Genomic DNA, 17,219 nt, shown 5'->3' on the forward strand with positions numbered 1-17,219 from the left:
TTTATTGTTTACTCTCTTGTATTTTACACGAATGCTATTTGTACAGATAATACAAATTACTAGACCATTGATTACTAAATTTGTGGTATATTAAAACAGAACGTGATTGATAGCCAAGTGAGACACCTTTGTTTAATAGCAGCCCAACACTCACGAAGCCAAATTAGGAACAAATGGGATATTTAGGAAGGCTGCAAGACAGAAACTTTTTATACTTGTATTTCTGATGTTTGGGACAACTAAATTCCTTGTCATATTTGAGTCAGTGAGAACAAAGTAGTTGACCATATCTACTATTTAAAGTAACATAAACTCTTTCATATAATTTTAAAGGATAAATTGGCAACAACTTATTAAAATATTTTTATACAGCAATCAAAAATACATAACATATTTTTATTATGTCATATATGATATGATAATTGAAACTGTTTTTGAACAAAACTAAGGTTCATGTGGCGGCTGCTCAGGCATTTATCCTGAAATCCTTAACTTAGAATATAGAATAACAGAGTTGGAAGGGACCTTGGAGGCCTTCTAGTCCAACCCCCTGCTTAAGCAGGAAACAGACTTCTTATTTGTATTGAAAACACAGATAGTACTCATTTAGTGACTGCCTCATTTAGTAACTTTGCAGTTACAATGGTTTTGATAACATTAACCATGACTTTTATAATCTTAGCAGGTCTGCAAAGCAAAGGAAAACTGAAGTAAGATCATAAGCCCAATCACAGTTTCGCATAGCAATTGCTTCACTTAATGACCAATTTGCTGGTCCCGATTGTGGTTACTAAATGAAGACTACCTGTACCGGATTGAACAAGGAATAAAAAGAATAAAATCAGCCTCAGCCATTAGGGGTCACTGTTTTCTTTAAGACTGTTTTCTTTAAGATCGTTTATTCCTGTTTTCTATGCTTTATTTGCATGCAAACTATTCACATATGGAATCATATGAACTTAAGTTTCAGTAACGTTTCCAACAATAGGCAAGAAGAAGTATGAACCTTGATAAAACAGCAATCTTTGCCTACATTGACCTACAGCTTATTGCGAAGTGACATTTATGTGGGACGTTTGAGTAGAATAAGATGAACTTTCCCTCAAGCTCAGATGACTTGATGGGTTTGTTCATACGTACTTGATGGCAATACCGTTAAAGTAAACTGTGTGTATATCTTGGGAGTGTTTTATGCTGGCTGCTGATTTCAGTTTCATTTAAAGCGGGGGGAAAAACCTCCATAGGCTGTTTATGTATTCGGAAGTTTCATGATAATGTTAATTACAAGTAACTTAACACTCAGTGCTTTGTTCATTCCTTTCCTGTTCATTCAGCCCGCTGCCGTTTCTCATTTCAAACACTCGAAAGATACTGTGACACCTGAGCAAAGGTGTTGGTGTAGCTTATCAGCTTATATAGGATCTCTGTCCATCTTTAGTTACCTTCTCTAAAAGCACTGAACTCGACCTAAGTCTGAAGATGGTGCCCAGTGCAGGTATTATTTGTTTTTACCACCGTCGTCTTAACAGGCTTGCTCCTGAACACAGGACTATGTAGCAGAACTTAACCACTTCAACAGCCTTAAAAAGAGAAAAAAAAGGATAGCATTACACCCTCCTCATTCCACCGTTTAGTCCCAAAGTACATCTAAAATGACCTGTTGGAGCACCAGTCCTGTTTCTGACCTTGCTTTCAGCTGTGTTTCTGCCTGCCAGATGTTCTCCCCGCTTCCTCTCTGTTGCTTTGTTGGGAGCAGGCGAACTAGCCGACCATTTCCACCTCTTTCTTTCCCCTTCCCACCCGCCGTTCTGATGCTTCCCTCCTGATCCACTTGCTGCCCTGGTAAAGAAATGCTACCCCTATTGAATTCCACTAGGACATCAATTTTTAATATGGGAAGAGCAGGTGGGGGCAATGGGTGAAACTCTCAAATTGAACTTAGGAAGCCAGGAAGAAAAGAAGGAAATAATTCTGAATGAGGTGTGTCTGATAGTGGAGGCCTCTGCTGGCTTCTTTGTGGCTGCATTGTTTTTCAATAATACAGAGGTGAATCAAGGGCTTTATGCACTGACGCACCAAGAATTGTGTGTTTCAGCCTGCAGGTGCCCTTTATTGATTGTCATGAAAATTAGAGCTGAGCAGGAAGACAGTTTTATTCCTTCCTAAACTGGCTCCCAAGTTACCTTTGGTTTTCATCTGGCAATCATTTTGTACAAGTTACAATGGACTGTCTGTTTGCTGACCGATCTCTTTGAAATGGGAAGTTATCGACATGGGGAAAATAAAAATAAAACTTTTATTCTTGACTTCTAAAGTAGCTTACTTCTCTTCCAAAAAGGACAGGGCAACTTGTCATGGAAACATCAAATTGTGTTTTGTAAATTAATATCAGAACTTCCAAATTGACCATCACTCATAAAGGTAATTGTCCTCATTCATGCACCCGATTTTGATTATCTTAATACAGCTGCTTTTCAAAGTTTGAATATGGTATCTTTTAGATTAGATTGCAACTCTCCCCCACCCCCAACCAGCTACCTGGGAATTCTAGTTTGATGGTTGCTAGGCTGAGGCTTGGGAAAACAGATTGTTAGTATTGCATTGCAGAAAGATCTAAAACGAAGGGTATTTGTGTGACCAATGCCAACATGATAATTCAAACAAGCTGGGCTGATCAATCAGTGGAGTTCTACTCAAAATAAGCATCTTTATATTTTAGCATGTTGATCGCATTGTCTTTATTGCACAAACTATATATGAGTTTGGAAACCTGGATGAATGATTGACTTGCATATAATTAACATCTAGTAAGTATGCGTATAAGGCAGGGGTGTCCAAACTTGGCAACTTTAAGACTTGTGGACTTCAACTCTCAGAGCTGGCTGGGGAATTCTGGAAGTTGGAAGTCCACAAGTCTTAAAGTTGCCAAGTTTGGACACCCCTGGTATAAGGGCTCAGTTGCTGAGAATGCTGAGCTCGTCGATCAGAAAGGTTGGCAGTTTGGCGGTTCGAATTCCTAGCACTGCGTAACACAGTGAGCTCCTGTTACTTGTCCCAGCTTCTGCCAATCTAGCAGTTCGAAAGCATGTAAAAATGCAAGTAGAAAAATAGGGACCACCTTTGGTGAGAAGGTAACAGGGTTCCATGTGTCTTCGGGGTTTAGTCCTGCCGATCACATGACCACGGAGACGTCTTCAGACAGCTCTGTTTTTTTGGCTTTGAAACAAAGATGAGCACCGCCCCCTAGAGTCGGGAACGACTAGCACATACGTGCGAGGGGAACCTTTACCTTTCGGTATGTGTATGCAGGAGTTCTGCCCATTTCACTTCCACACTTTTGTGCATTCGTCTGAGATGTGACATTTGTATAATTAGAGTTAATAACATTCGTTCAGCCTAAGCACTTTCTTGGTAATAAGTACTACTCCTTAACCAAAAAGGTTAGGATTGAACATTAATAGACTATTCATAATATCAACAATTTAAATGTTTTTCTGTGATAATGATATTCCGGCTAATTTGAAAAGACTGCCAGTCCCCAGGTTAAGAACAAGTTATGTTTCTAAATTTGACTTTAACTTGAATTTGATGTGCTAAGTTGGAATTCGTATTCACAGACTGCTAATAACTAAAAATGGTGGATGCCGTTCTCCTTTGAGCCGATGAACCCGTGGCTTCCGCATTTCATGAGAAGGTTTGTAGGCTCAAGGGACGAAAACGCCGTCCACTATTTTTAATAATAGGCAGCCCATTTGTAAACCTGAGTTATCCATAAGTTGGATGTTCTTAATGCAGGGCTGCCTGTAGTGGTTTATGTATGGAACAAAATATTTAAAATTTGCTTAAAACAACAATATGAATCCATGTATCATTAAAAAAAAACACATTTTCAAAATACTTCATTCCATATCTGCATCGGCTACCAGTTAAGAGGTTAACTGCTATAGTTTTCAGATACTTTCAAAAGTGAGAAAGAATAGGTAGTTCTCAACTTACAATTGACCACAACTGAACCCAAAATTTATGTTGCTAAGTAGATACAGTGGAACCTCCGGTCATAACCGTAATCCATTCCAGGACTTCAGTCGGCACCCAATTTGGTCGTGACCGGAAGCAAGACTGACTGCGCACGCATGCACACACAAAAAGGCCCGGGAGGGGAAATCTCTGCGGCAGGGAAAATCACGGCGGCTGTGATTGATCACCAGCTGAGGATGCGTTCGTGAACAGAGTGAAACGTTTAGCGGATTTTTTGGTCGGCACCCAAATTTGGTCGTGGTCAGAAGCATTCGTGATCCGAGATTCCACTGTATTTGTTAAGTGAGTTTTGTTCCATTTTACGACCTTTCTTGCCACAGTTGTTAGTCAATCATTGAAGTTATTAGGCTGGTAACATGGCTTCTCCATTCATTGACTTTGCTTGTCAGAAGGTCACAGAAGGTGGTCGCATGTCCCCGGGATGCTGCAACCGTCATAAATATGAGCCAGTTGCCAAGCATCTGAATTTTGATCATGCGGCCATGGAGATGCTGCAATGATCATGTGAAAAATCGTTATAATTTGCTTTTTTCGATGCCATTGTGATTTTGAACAGTCATAAAATGAATTGTCGCAAGTCGAGGACTACCTGTAACTGGTCCACATCTAAAGCAGTGTTTATCACACACTTGGCAATTTTAAGACAGGTGGACTTCCAACTCCCAAAATTCCCCAGCCAGCATCTAAAAGTAGTTTTGTGGTCAAATAGGTATTTCAACCTGGATCTCCCTGGTCCCAAATCCAGTACTACACTATCCTGACTTATTAGCCCATCTGTCAGGTGCAAGGTTGTTTCGAACAGATGGCAGAAAGCATTCAAAATAATGCTTTCAAGATAATGAGGAAATCAATAATGTGAGCTGATTTGCATTCACTTCCACATAGGTGCAAGGATTTTTCTCCCCTACTTTTCTAGGCATTTTCTTTAGAATATAAATAATAGAAATTGAAATTAGGATTAGGATTAGAATAGAATCTTTATTGTCACTTTAAATGTCCATGTGTGTAAATCAGCATACATTAAAATGAAATTTCGTTGCATTCAGCTCTCTTAATAATGTGATACTTATTAGACATATTTCACCAAGCACAGATCATTCAAGAAAGAAAAACTTGTTCAAACATGTCATGGTGAATTTAAAAACATATCCGGTTACAACTATCCATTAAGAGGTGGAAGTTGGGTAGCCGGAGCTATAGGCATCCTTGGGTTGAATAATTGATCCAACGTTCTGCTTTTGGAGCTCTTTCTGGTTCCTGATGGGAAAGTTGCATCTATATGTTTTGAATGATCAGCTGTTGAGCGCTCAGCCTGTCTATCTTAGGTTTAGAATGAGAAGGCATAACATTCTATTGACAGGTATAATGAAATATCTACTGGAAACTCTCTTTTTTCTTCTCTTTAGAAGCATCATTTCCTCAAAGTCCAGACATGAGCTACAGTCTTTCTGCTCTGTTAGATGCTGTTAAGATTATTATTCTCCACATATGTAACCACTTCCTCCTCTTGTTTCATTCCATTCAATGTTATTACAGCCCTAAGGCCAGATACAGACAAAATATTGAATAAAAGAAGGAGGGAGGGAGGGAGAGAGAGAGGGGGAGAGAGAGAGAGAGAGAGAGAGAGAGAGAGAGAGAGAGAGAGAGAGAGAGAGAGAGAGAGAGAGAGAGAGAGAGAGAGAGAGACTAAAATGATTAAAAACATATTAAAATAAATTCTCTCTTCTCCAATTTAAAGCTACTATAATGTGATGACTACTTTTTGAAAGTTTGGGGAATCCTTTTTCAAGACTTTTGGGATACAGCATCTAACAGTTGTCGTCTTAACAAAATAAACACACAAAATCTAGATTTAGATATTAGATGATCTCTAATATTGACTTGAATCATTTCTCCCTGTTGTTCAGCCAAAAAAGAAGTTCTTAAAGAGACAAATGGAATCTAATGGAATAAATTCTAACTGGATAAATTCTGGACATAAAATTGTGCACTTCCGCAACATTGAGTGTGGGTCCTGTTTCCTGGATTCATAGATTCACCCAGTTCATCTAGAATCAGCTCAGAACTCTACATACTGGATTTGAGGCATCAATCTTCATTTCAAAAATCAAATCTTCATTCCTTCTCTTGACTACAATTGAAAATCTATGTGCTCTTCTCCTTTGCACCATCGGATGAAATAAACAGGGTCATTAATCAGTAATGACTCTTGACAAATTTTAAATAGACGCACATGGGTTTGAATTTAATTTTTTAAAAAGAGCTGCTGAAGTTTGCAGCAAAATATGCTAAAGTGATCAAGTCTTTTGCATTTAAAATCAGTATATTCTCTGGGGACTTCCCCCCCCCCAAAAAAAACAGCTTCATATGTTTATCTTTCCAATTGGAAGATGGTTATGAATGACCAATATAAAATGATGTGCAGCATAGAAGTAGTCTTACCTTTTAAACTTGCAAAGTGCAGAAAATCGCAGTGACTTCTATGCAAATCCGTGTACCTTGGAGAAGAGCATAATGGACTACCACACACAGGTAGTCCTCGACTTACAACAGTTCATTTAGTGACTGTTTAAAAGTTACAGCGGTCTTACAAAGTTATAACTGAAAAATGTGACTTAGGATTGTTTTTTACACTTACGACCATCGCAGCATCCCCATGGTCACATGATCAAAATTCAGATGCTTGGCAACTGGTTCATATTTATGACGGTTGCAGTGTTCCGGGGTCACATGAGCCCCTTTTGCAACCTTCTGACAAGCAAAGGAAATGGGGAAGCCAGATTCACTTAACAACCATCTTACATTAACTTAACAAATGCAATGATTCGCTTAACAACTGTGGCAAGAAAAGTCATACAATGGAACAAAGCTCACTTAAATAAATGTTTCACTTGTTTGAGTTCTCATTGTTTTGGTACTAAGTAGTAATGTGCGGAGTTCTCATTTTTGCTAAGAGCCAACTTGCACAGAGATAAGCAGCAGCTCCTTCCGACACGCCCTAAAAAGTTGGCTTTTTCAGCAAGCCGGCCTGGCCTGTTAATTTTATTTAATTTTTTAAATATTATTGTCATATTAATTGGATTTGGGTTTTTTGGATATTTATTTAATTTCCTTTTAACTTTTGTGATATGTGTTTTTTAATGTTGTACGCCGCCCTGAGTCCTTTGGGAGAAGGGCGGCATATAAATCCAATAAAACTAAACTAAATTAAACTAAACTTAATTGGACTACTGTGACAATTATATATTTGTACACAATTGGAAACTTCAGGCAGCACTGAATGGTCTAAGTGCATCTGCCCTTAACTGTTGCTACCTGTGTCCTAGGACACAGTATAAAAGAAGTTGGCAACTTGCGTTTGTGCGATTTCCATCATTTCCTCCCATTCGAATCTCATTGCTAAAATTTGACAGTGAATTTCTGCTTGGAGACATGTGCACTTTGATATTTGAAAGATAAAATAAGTCCTAAAATAGGGATGTTAAAGGTCTGGTAGATAAAGCATCAAACATCCATTTTGAATACTCTCCAAAGAGCGAAAAATTGACTTGACTTCCTCCAGTCTTACATCATCTGCAGACCTCAAAATCTTTTCTTTAAAAAAAAGTTAATAGAAGGTAGATTCAGCCAGCCTGGAAGCAATTCTCCACCAATGGAGGAGGTTCAAGGCTGATCAGGTATCACCAATGCTTCATCAGTTTCAAGAGTGAGCGACATACTTATTGGAAGTTTTGCATAGACTTAGTACAGCGATGGCTAACCGTTTTCTAAAGGTGTGCCAAAACTGTGTGCGCGTGTGCTATCGTGCATGCAAGTGTGCCCCCACCTGTGCATGCACGCGTGACCGCCCCCCAACTTGTACATGCATGCACGACCCTCCCCCCGCGCATGCACTCAGGGAGGGGGGAGTTTTTGCCCTCCCCAGGTTCTGGAGGCTTTCCTGAAGCCTGGGCAGGGCAAAAACGGCCTCCCCCGGCCCTCTGGAAGGCCAAAAATCAGCTTGTTTGGCATGCGCATGTGCGCCAGAATTGAGGGCTGCTGTGCCGGCAAATATGGCTCCATGTGCCATAGGTCTGCCATCATGGACTTAGTACATTACTTATCACGTTTCCACCATGAGTCATTGTGACTTCCTATCATTACCTCTTTAATCTCAGATGAGGCACATCTTGATGTTCCACACTTGGAGATGGGGAATTTCAGTTTACATGCTACCTTAGTAAATGGTCATTAGTAAGACATCAACCCAAGACAACCAAATGTATATATTTATTTTCCTGTTTTTAAATCTTTTCCAGACAACACAGAAGACTATATATGTCTTCCTGTTTTTAAAACTTTCCCAGTTGATGATTTCCTTTTCATTGCATCTTAATTATCAATTAATTCTTAAGTACCTAATGCCAAGAACTACCAATACTATAAACACTGAAAGCACTACAGGAATAATACTGGGGAAATCCCAGACAGTGTCTTCATTTCAATTGTGGTCTTTAGAAATGAGTAGTGTACTAATAGCAGAAAAAATCACTTCAAAGGAAAGTATAGCCATTACTTATCTGTTTCAGACAGGTTTTATCATCATATTTTGTTGGAGAAGTCCCACAAGATGATAATACCACTCATTTATTTACACAAGATTTTTCAAAGCAACATTAATCTGTTCTTTCTGGCAGTCAGCTTGGGCAAAAAAGACGAGCTGTCCATGATTGTAAATATGTACAGTATCTGTGGAAAAGCAAGGCAGAGCCAAGTTAATTTTTGTTTCATGCCTGAAATGTCTGCCATTCTGGCTCATTTTGACCATTGCATTAGAGTCAGGTAAGACTGAAGTTAATATATAACTTGGAAAGTATCTAAGTTGATGAATCCTTGGCATTCATTTCTTTGTTTGAAACTATGCTTCTAAGAAGAAGTTTCTTTCTTGAAGAATTTGTGCCTAAATCATCACTAACTTTTTTTCATGTGCTTCCAGTCTTGATCAATAGCCCATCTCCAAATTTAAAAGACGTGCTTTCTTCTGTATCCAGAAACTGCCCCCTTAATTTCAATTACAGATACAATCTAAAGATACAAACTTTAACCTGGTGGCTGACTAATTTTACCGTCTTGGGTATGTGCTGGCCTGAAAAATGTTCTGACTGCTAGGATGGCAAATGTCACCAGTTGGGAGCAATTCTTGATGGATTAACTAACCCCATTCCTAATTCTGGGGACATGTTTAAAGCAGCATATTTTGTAATTTAAAAGAAGAAAATGATGCCCCATTCTAATGGAAAACGAAGTAGAATGGCGTGGGGAGGGAAGATGGTTAAAAAACTAACTTTATTCTGCTTTTTCTTCAACGATACATTGAAGACACCTAGTGCAGTCTAAAGTGAGAACATGTTTGGCTTAATCAAGTGGAACTCAGGTTCTCAGGAATTGAGGCCCTAGATGGATTAACTGAGTAGATTCTGTAACTGCTTATAACTATGTGTGAATATATTGCTTTGGATTTCTCTCGGTTTGTCTTGTCTGCAAATTTTATTTTCCCCTCCCATTCCCTTTCTCATTTTAAATGTTGGTTTATCCCATTCTCAAAGCAATTGCAGATGTTATTTTTTAAGAGTAACTAATATTTGTATAGAGATACACACCGCAGGGATTGCGGTGGCTCAGTGGCTAAGATGCTGAACTTGTCAATCAGAAAGGTTGGCAGTTTGGCGGTTCGAATCCTTAGTAATGGAGTGAGCTCCCGTTACTTGTCTCAGCTTCTGCCAACCTAGCAGTTCGAAAGCATGTACAAATACAAGTAGAAAAAATAGGAACCACCTTTGGTAGGAAGGTAACAGCGTTCTGTGCGTATTCAGCTTTTAGTCATGCCGGCCACATGACCACGGAGACGTCTTCGGACAGCGCTGGCTCTTCGGCTTTGAAACAGAGCTGAGCACCAACCCCTAGAGTCAGGAATGACTAGCACATATGTGCGAGGGGAACCTTTACCTTATATATTTAATATCTAAATATTTGCATTTTGCTGCAGGTATGGTTTTTATTTGAGCCACCCAGAGTCATTTGCTGAGAAGGGCAGCTATAGAAATCAAGTAAATAAACACATTTGTTGCATTTTTATGAACAGTTTCCTACTTTTTCAAGAAAAATTGGCAAACTGTGTGGCAAAATTCATAGATGCATGCATTTTAAAGGCTGAAAATGGGGAAAAAAGAGTTAACTTTACATTCAGATCAGTCAATAAATGTATTCCCCATTATTGATTGCTACATAATGGAATCACTTCCATTACACTTGAGTTGCAATACTTCATTGATGAATGAACTCCGAGTTGAATATGATCAAATAGATGAGAAATTCCTTGCATTTTGGAAGGTAGTAGTGTTCAGATATGTAACTTAAATTTTACAAAAGATTTGATTTACCAACACTAATGTCTTACTGGACTCTTATTTCAATTATAAAACTCTATTTTTATTAAATTTCTCCAATAATCAATCTGACAGGAATTTGGATATTGATTTGTTTCTCACTATAATGATCAAGCACATTTTTCCTATGAGGCTATGTATGAAGCAAAGCTAGAGAAAGAGTGGGAGGGAGAGAGGGAGAGAGACAGAGAGAGAGAGACAGAATCGCTTTTTTAGATCCAGTAAACAATGATGTTCATTTTTTTCAGACTTTTTAAAAAGAGTTATAATCTTCTACATACAAAGATACATACATACATACATACATACATACATACATACATACATACATACCAAGGGTGGGTTGCTGCTGGAGTTACTGCGGGTTCACTGTGCATATGTTTTGTGCGCATGCCAGATGCAGTTGCCTATAAATTATCAAATTCTGCACATGCGCAGAACAATAAGAAAGGAGTAAAAAACATGACAGCAATGGCATAGGCGACCAGAGAACTGATTCGGGGGCGTGGCCAGCCTGCTGTCTCTACTGGTTTGATGACCCAGTCACAATTTCCACTACCGGTTCACCCGAACCGGTGTGAACCGGTGTGAACCGGTAGCAATCCACATCTGATACATACATACATACATACATACATACATACATACATACATACATACAAGATATCATTCATTTAAGGAGGAAATTACATTCATGATTCTCCCCAGCCAGTGACCCCTCTGGGTAATACCATTCCAGGCAGTGCAAAAGCAGATGCAAGCAAGGCAGCCCGTTTTCCTAATTTCATTTGTAAGGATCAGGACAGAAGCAGTGTTCTGGTCTCCCAGGCTGAGAACAAAAAGGCATTGGGCCCTCGGATTAACACAGTCTGTGGCATCATTACCCAAAGTGCAAGTTACTCAGTAACGAGCAGCCAGCCAGCGATCCTCCTTTAAAGGTGTAATGAAATTGTAAGATCTGGGAAATCTTATACTATTTCTGTTCTCTTGAGGCAGTGCCAAATAGTAGACCAATGTAGGTTTTAATATCCACTCATACATTTGAGTGCCTCCAAAACAAGAGTGGGCTTTTTGCAATACGGTTTCTAGGGTGGTTTGTAATCTTGCCACATAAATGTGAGTCCATGAGAAATGAAACCCCCGGCACGGACATGGTTACAGAACCCATTGGCTCTACTGTCCATGTTTTTGTAACCGAATAAGGTTTCAAAAACTAAAAAGAGTCCCGTTTCATAAACTTTCTTTTTCTCATTTTCCATGGTTGGACCCTTGGATGAACAGTTGCAAGCTGATCCTTCGGTCCCAGGTGGCTTTGTCAGAGGAGGCCACAGGTTTTGTCAAATGACATGGGAAATAACATGTTGAGTGCCTAAGTACAATGGGAATCCAGGTCTTGGGCCCTGAACTTTGCCTCTGCTGCAAGCTTGTCTTGTTCTTTCATAGCATCTGTGGGGACACTGGAAAAGTACATTAAAGGCCCACTGGGCTTTTGGCAAATCCATCAGTGTTGCTCTGCACTTCCCCTCTTCTGAAATAGAACTCATAATCAAGTCCAGATCTGGACATGAACAGACTCTAACTAACTGACTGTAACAAAATTGCCTTAATTAGGGCAGCAGAATCTCCTGGGAATGTGGAAATCAGCTGGGGAAAGTATACAAAACAGCTAGAAAAATGGAGAGTACAGAAATTACAGGGCATGACCAAAACAAAAACCAAAACAAAGAACAAGCAAAAAAACAGTTCTCTTTTTAAATATATTCTTTTCTGCTCATATCAGACACTGGCTACCTATTGTGTCACGGATTCATAAAAGATAAGGCACTTATGTTTGGTGCCATTTCTATAAAGAGTACCTTGTGTTGCCTGTGACCTTTTGTGTAGAATTGCATTTGAATAAATGAGTGTTTCTTCCAGCAAAAGGAATTCATGTGCTCAGTGAATTTCATCAGTAGCAGCTAAAATACTAGTTTCACACATTCAGGAAGTGGACTTATGTTTACAGGAAGGTGATAAAGTATTTTGTGTCCCATGGAATTATTAAAGATGTTGTATTCCCTCAATAGAGCACCAGCTTTTCAAATGGGAATTTTCAATGTTTTATACATCATCTTTCTGTAACTGGAAGTGGGAAGAGTAACATTTGAATCTTAGCATAACTGATACATTTCTACTATAATTAATAATAGATTATATAACAATCATTAGGTAAAAGTTGCTTCAGCTATACATAAGTCATTACAAATATTTTCAGATCTGTTGTGTATACACATAAAGACAATATATCCATATAAGGTAAAAGTAAAGGTTCCCCTCGCACATATGTGCTAGTCGTTCCTGACTCTAGGGGGTGGTGCTCATCTCCATTTCAAAACCGAAGAGCCAGCGCTGTCTGAAGATGTCTCCGTGGTCATGTGGCTGGCATGACTAAACACTGAAGCTGCACGGAACACTGTTACCTTCCCACCAAAGGTAGTCTATACAATAATACAATAATACAATAGTAGAGTTGGAAGGGACCTTGGAGGTCTTCTAGTCCAACCCCCTGCCTAGGCAGGAAACCCTATACCGTTTCAGACAAATAGCTATCCAACATCTTCTTAAAGACTTCCAGTGTTGGGGCATTCACAACTTCTGGAGGCAAGCTGTTCCACTGATTAATTGTTCTCACTGTCAGGAAATTTCTCCTCATTTCTAAGTTGCTTCTCTCCTTGATTAGTTTCCACCCATTGCTTCTTGTTCTACCCTCAGGTGCTTTGGAGAATAGTTTGACTCCCTCTTCTTTGTGGCAACCTCTGAGATATTGGAATAATGCTATCATGTCTCCCCTAGTCCTTCTTTCTCTTAAGCTAAACATACCCAGTTCCTGCAACCGTTCTTCATATGTTTTAGTCTCCAGTCCCCTAATCATCTTTGTTGCTCTTCTCTGCACTCTTTCTAGAGTCTCCACATCTTTTTTACATCGTGGCGACCAGAACTGAATGCAGTATTCCAAGTGTGGCCTTACCAAGGCATTATAAAGTGGTATTAACACTTCACGTGATCTTGATTCTATCCCTCTGTTGATGCAGCCTAGAACTGTGTTGGCTTTTTTGGCAGCTGCTGCACACTGCTGGCTCATATTTAAATGGTTGTCCACTAGGACTCCAAGATCCCTTTCACAGTTACTACTACTGAGTAAGGTATCACCTATACTGTACCTGTGCATTCCGTTTTTGTTGCCTAAATGTAGAACCTTACTCTTTTCACCATTGAATTTCATTTTATTAGATAGTGCCCAATGTTCAAGTTTGTCAAGATCCTTCTGTATCTTAAGCCTATCTTCTGGAGTGTTGGCTATTCCTGCCAGCTTGGTATCATCTGCAAATTTGATGAGTTCCCCATTTATTCCCTCATCCAAATCATTGATGAAGATGTTGAAGAGTACTGGGCCTAAAACAGAGCCTTGGGGTACTCCACTGCATACTTCCCTCCATGTAGATGCAGTTCCATTGAGAACTACACGTTGAGTGCGGTTGGTCAGCCAGTTACCAATCCATCTGGTGGTGATGCTGTCTAACCCACATTCTTCTACTTTATCTAGTAGTAGGTTATGGTCTACCTTATCAAAAGCCTTACTGAAATCCAAGTAAACTATATCAACGGCATTCCTCTGGTCCACTAATTTTGTCACATTATCAAAGAATGCAATAAGATTAGTCTGGCATGATCTGTTTTTGACAAATCCATGTTGGCTTTTGGCTATTACTTTGTTTGCTTCTAGGTGTTCGCAAATTCGTTGCTTGATTATTTTTTCCAGAATCTTTCCTGGTATTGAGGTTAGGCTGATAGGTCTGTAGTTTCCTGGATCTAATTTTTTCCCTTTTTTGAAGATGGGAACCACATCAGCTCTTTTCCAGTCCTCTGGTAGTTCCCCGGTGTTCCAGGATCTCTGAAAGATATAATTCAGTGGTTCTGAGATCTCGTCTGCTAGTTCCTTCAGAACTCTGGGGTGTAATCCATCCGGTCCTGGTGATTTGAACTCGTCTAGGGTAGACAGGTGCTCACTTACCATTTTCTTCCCTATTTCAATTTGTGTTCCTAATTTTGTGGTGCTGCTTTTGATAGGTTGGACTGTTTTATCCCTTTGTGTAAAGACAGATGCAAAACATGAGTTAAATAGTTCTGCTTTCTCCCTGTTGCTTGTCACCTTCTTGCCACTTTCTCCTAGCAATGGACCAATTGTTTCCTTAACTTTTTTCTTGTTTTTAACATGTTGGAAGAAGCTTTTTTTGTTAATTTTTACTTTTGTGGCAAGCCTTTCTTCATTGTGAGCCTTAGCTTTCCTCACTTCATCTTTACAGGCTCGGGCTATTTGCTGATATTCTGCCTTAGTTATGTCCCCCTCCTTCCCCCTCCTTCCACTAGTCTCTATTTTTCTACTTGCATTTTTACATGCTTTCGAACTGCTAGGTTGGCAGCAGCTGGGACAAGTGATGGGAGCTCACTCTGTTATGCAGCGCTAGGGATTCGAACCGCTGCCAACATTTCTGATCGACAAGCTCAGCGTCTTAGTCACTGAGCCACTGAATCCCCTATATCCATATACCTTAAAATAAATTAAAATTTAGTGAAGAAAGAATGCATGGACAAGGTATTCCAATGGAATAAATAGATTTTCTAATAATTTATTTTCTAGTTATTTTCCCATTATATTCTGACATAAAGAAATGAATATTCTTCTACTTATAAATGATAACACTATGAACTAATATTAATACAGAAATCATTATTTTAAAACCCTCCTTGTAAACAACAAGGCAAAATAATGCATGCTTTTAATTTATTTCTGGGTTCAAAGCCAATATTCCTCACAAGTCCTATACAAGATAAATATCTGCTTTAAACCATTTATATGTAAATTATTGTCTCTGACAATAAAGAAGAAATGTGCAAGGAATTATGAACTGAGTAGTGAGAAATGAATGTGTAAACTGACTCCATCAAAGGGAATTTTGCTTGACATCATGCAATGGTTCCATCATTAACATCATGACTCGGGCTTTAGTCATCAGCTGCTGAACATAAAAACATAACCTATCAGATCGCAAGATTTGCCGGTGGACAAGAGTGAAATATGACACACAATCATCTTTTTGTGGCTACCTACTTTTACCAGTTGCTCTCTGCAGGCCTGTAAGCCATCTGGAGCAGTACGTGGTACAGTTCCTCCAGATGCTTTTTGTTAGTCCAAAGCCTCAGACATATGGCCCTTTTCTTCGGAGAGCAATTACCTCCTCTTGCCAATGATATCCACTGCAGCTGCTGAAACCCTCAACAGTCATATGTATTTCAAATGGCCAGTGACGAGTCATCCCCGGGCTCCTTGAGGTCTACAAGTATATTTGTTTGGAAGTCTTGAATGGCCTTTGCAAAACTGAAATGCCCTCCTGAAATCAGAGTAGTTTACACCCGAGCTTTTAATTTCTATCCTTATTGTAACTGAAATGCCACATACACACCTGCGAACCCATTATCACCAAAGTGGGGGACACACCTGAGTTTCAGAGAGGCTTCCTTCCTCAGTAGATGACAGAGATATACAATGATGGATTTCTTTGCTTGTTTTTTTAAAAAAAACCAACCCCAAACTCCTTTTTCTTTGTTAAAATAGCCTTGGCCGGACGCCTCCATTGTATCAGTCCAGAAAGCTTGGTACATACAGCACAGGGCTTTTCTTTATAAGCTGACCCAGGTGCTAGGGTGGGTATTACGAGGGCAGCCTGAAGGGGCTACCCTACTTCTTGCCAGAGCAGCTGCTCATTCTTGCTGGCAGCTGGGCCTGAATATTCACGGCAGTAAATGATTATGGATGGCATTTGTTTGGCACCTCAAATGGGCAAACTTTGTGAGGTTCCAAGAATGCAGCCCCTCTTCTTTTCAAATCAGTTTTCTCCTTGCTGCCTGCTTTTTTTCTGTTTCCTAATTTAACACGGTGATGTGTCTAGGCCAATTAGGAGATGGGTTTAAGTTGACAGCCAAGTTAAGTGCCTGTGAAATTGCCTTTGGAGGACAGATGACCACAGTTAGTTGGCTAGCCAACCAGCCAGCCAGCCTGTGGCTTCCCCAAATAGATTGGAAAGCAAGGAGCGTAGAATAACTGATTTTATAGAGTTTTATCAAATAAAGAAAACGCCCATGCGTTTCAGCCTATGGGTTACGTTATCAGAAGAACCCTACAGATATCTTTAGGACAATCATTATTCTCCAGATGTGTTTTGTTCATTGAGAACAATTGGGCAGATCACAAAAAAGAGCAATAATAACTGAATTTACCTGCTCTTAGCTAAAAAGAGAACATATCTAGGCATAGAAAGCATCTGGTTTCCAATTTCGAATAACTCTTTTTTCTGAGCAGAGGTCTGCATATCTTTAGGCTCTTGTTTTTCACCAGGATCCTTCAGATAAAAGAGAAGTAACAAATAGGGGCTCAAGATGCAGGCAATGAAGGATTAAGATTCCCTAGATATTTGTTTACGAGTCGGAATTAAACAATCCTGTCATACACATATATTTGATTTCAGCAACCAGGGCCAGAGGTGGAGATAGAAGGTCTTATTATTGATGGGAATACACTGGATGTCTCCAGGACTGTCTCCTACAATTTGCTTATATATACTGACAATGCAAAATTTCTATCAGATGTTTGATAGAAATGTGAAGATGTGAAATGTGATTGAGATGTGAAGTTTGGGGAAGCAGAGACCACATTCTTCT

This window comes from Natrix helvetica, assembly GCF_964273705.1.
Source record: "Natrix helvetica genome assembly, chromosome: 1".
NCBI classification, from domain to species: Eukaryota; Metazoa; Chordata; class Lepidosauria; order Squamata; family Natricidae; genus Natrix; species Natrix helvetica.